The following is a 3,049-nucleotide window of genomic DNA, read 5'->3' as shown; positions in this document are numbered from 1 at the left end:
TGCAACCTCTGCCTCCCAGGTTCATGCGATTCTCCTGCCACAGCCTCCCGAGTAGCTGGGATTACAGGCGCCCACTACCACACCTGGCCAATTTTTTATATTTTTAGTTGAGACGGGGCTTCACTGTGTTGGCCAGACTGGTCTTGAACTCCTGACCTCGTGATCTGCCCGCCTTGGCCTCCCAAAGTGCTGGGATTACAGTCGTGAGCCACTGCACCCGGCCACATACATGTAAATCTAAAAAAATGCAAGATCTGTATGAAGAAAACTATAAAACTCTGATGAAAGAAATTAAGGGCCGGGTGTGGGGCTCATGCTTGTAATCCCACCACTTTCAGAGGCTGAGGCAGGCGGATTACGAGGTCAAGAGATCGAGACTCATTCTGGCCAACATGGTGAAACCTCGTCTGTACTAAAAACAGAAAAAAGTAGCTGGGTGTGGTGGTGCACACCTATAGTTCCAGCTACCTGGGAGGCCAAGGCAGGAGAATCACTTGAACCCGGGAGGCGGAGATTGCAGTGAGCCGAGATCGTGCAACTATACTTTAGCCTGGTGACAGAGTGAGAGTTTGTCAAAAAAAAGGAAGGAAGGGGTGAAGGAAGGAAGGAAGGGAGGGAGGGAGGAAGGAAGGAAGGAAGGAAGGAAGGAAGGGCCCACCTAAATAAGGGGAAAGATATTTCATGTTTATGGATAGAAAGACACAATATTATTAAGATGTCCATAGGTGAATGAGTAAATAATCTGTGATATATCCAGACAATAGAATATATTATTTTTCAGTGCTAAAAAGAAATGAGCTATCAAACTATGAGAAGACATGGAGGAACTTTGAATGCATATTGCTAAGTGAAAGAAATCAGTATAGAAAGGCTACATACTGTATCATTCCAAGTGTATAACATGCAGGAAAAGGTAAAACTTTAAACAGTAAAAAAAAAAAGAAACAACAACAACAACAACAACAACAACAACAACTAGTGGTTGCCAGAGGTTTGGGAAGTAGTTGCAGGCAGAGGATGAATAAGTGGAATACTAGGGATATTTGGGGCAGTGAAGCTATTCTGTGTGATGCTGTAATAGTATATATATGACATTATGCATTTATCAAGCTCATAGACCTTATACAACATAAAGAGTGGCCCCTAATATTAACAAGTGTACTTTGAAAAAAATAAATATTAGCTGGCACATTTGTTTGAGTCTATTTTTAGATTCTCATTCGATTGATTTATGTGCCTCTCCGTCCAGTACTACATAGTTTTCATTGCTATACCTTGGTAACAACTCTTGAAATAGTGGGCCAGGCATGGTGGCACACACCTGTAATCCCAGCACTTTAGGAGGCCAATGTGGGAGGGTTGCTTGAGGCCAGGAGCTCAAGACCAGCCTGGGCAATATAATGAGACCTCACCTCTACAAAAATTAAACAGAAAACCAAAAAACTATCTGGGCATGGTAGTGTTTGCCTGTAGTCCCAGCTATTTTGGAGGCTGGAAGTGGGAGGATTGCTTGAGCCCAGGAGGTTGAGGCTGCAGTGAACTGTGATGACAGAGTAAGGCTGTGGCAATGAAAGAAAGAAACGAAAGAAAGAGATAGAGAGAGACAGTGAGAGAGAGAGAGAGACACACACACACACACAGACAAGAGGGAGGGAAGGAAGGGAAGGGTGGATAGAGGAGGGGAGAGAGAGAGAGGACTGTTTCTTCCTACTTTATTATTCTTTTTCTGTATTTAAACACTTTTGACTTTCCATGTAAATTTAGAATAATCTTGTCCATATTGTCTATGTCTGCAAAAAATCTTGAATTTTGATGGGAATTACATTAATTGCATTGAGGAAGAATTAACATCTTTACTGTGTTGAGTCTTCTAATTCATGAACATGGAATGTCTCTTCATTTATTTAGATCTGTGTTTTCCTTCACCAATATTTTATAGTCTTCAGCGTGAAAGTTTTGTATATGTTTTGTTAGATTTATAGCTCCCTTATCTTTTCTTCCCTTTTCAGTGACTCTAAATAGTATTAAGTTTTTAGTTTGGGTTTCTACATATTCATTACTAGTATATAGAAATACAGTTTATTTTTAATATGTTTATCTTATGTCATGTGACCTGGCTGAACTCCCTTATTCACCACTGCTTTGTACAGTAAGAGTGGTGAGGGCTCATTCCTGTAATCCTAGCACTTTAGGAGGCTGAGGTGGAAGGATGGCTTGAGGCCAAGAGTTTGAGACCAGCCTGGGCAACAAAGCAAGACCCCATCTTAAAAAATTTTTTTTTTTTTTAAATTAGCCTGGCATGGTGGTGTGCACCTGTAGGCCCAGCTACCCAGGAGGATCCCTTAAACCTGGGAGTTTAAGGATGCAGTGAACTATGATGGCAGCATGGCACTTCAGCCTCGGTGAACAGAATGAGACCCTGTCTCTTAAAAAAAAAAAGTGAGAGCAGAATTTTGCCTTGTTCTCTCCCTATCTTAGGGAAAAGCATTTAATCTTTCACCATTAAGTATGTTAGCTGTAAGTTTTTTGTAGATGCTCTGTATCAAATTGAGGAATTTAATGTGTATTAAATTTTGTTAAATACTTTTTCTGTGTCAACTGATATGATTATTGAGTGATTATTTTTAGCCTGTTGATATGATAGATTGCACTGATCGTTTTTCAAATATTATGTTAGCATTGCATCCCTGGAATGAATTCTACTTGGTCATGGTGTAGTATTCTTTTCATATATCATTGACTTTTAAGTACTCATGTTTTGTTGAGGATTTTTCCGTCATATTTATGAGGGATATTTGTCCTTTTGTACTTAGTTTTCTTTCTTGCTACTGTCTTAGGTTTTGGTATCAGGGTTTAATAAAATGATTTGGCATCTACTCAGTGTCTTGTGGCTGTAAGTCCAGCTACTTGGGAGGATGAGGTGGTAGGATTGCTTGAGCCCAGGAATTACAGGCTGTAGTGAGCTATGATTGTGCCACTGCACTCCAGGCTAGTTGACAGAGTGAAACCTCATCTCTTAAAACAAGTTTTTTTTTTCTTTTTTTTTTTT

General features: G+C 40.1%; 1 protein-coding gene across 1 annotated transcript in view; it reads left to right on the top strand.

The window, feature by feature from the left end:
* The window catches only part of ZSWIM5 (zinc finger SWIM-type containing 5), a 184,365-nt gene that overhangs the window by 58,882 nt on the left and 122,434 nt on the right, over window positions 1–3,049 (top strand). The gene's annotated exons all lie outside the window — the stretch shown is intronic.

Source organism: Cebus imitator, unplaced genomic scaffold (assembly GCF_001604975.1).
Source record: "Cebus imitator isolate Cc_AM_T3 unplaced genomic scaffold, Cebus_imitator-1.0 Scaffold129, whole genome shotgun sequence".
In the NCBI taxonomy this organism is placed as follows: domain Eukaryota; kingdom Metazoa; phylum Chordata; class Mammalia; order Primates; family Cebidae; genus Cebus; species Cebus imitator.
Note: the sequence above shows the minus strand (reverse complement) of the source record. Positions and strands in the feature narration are given on the sequence as shown.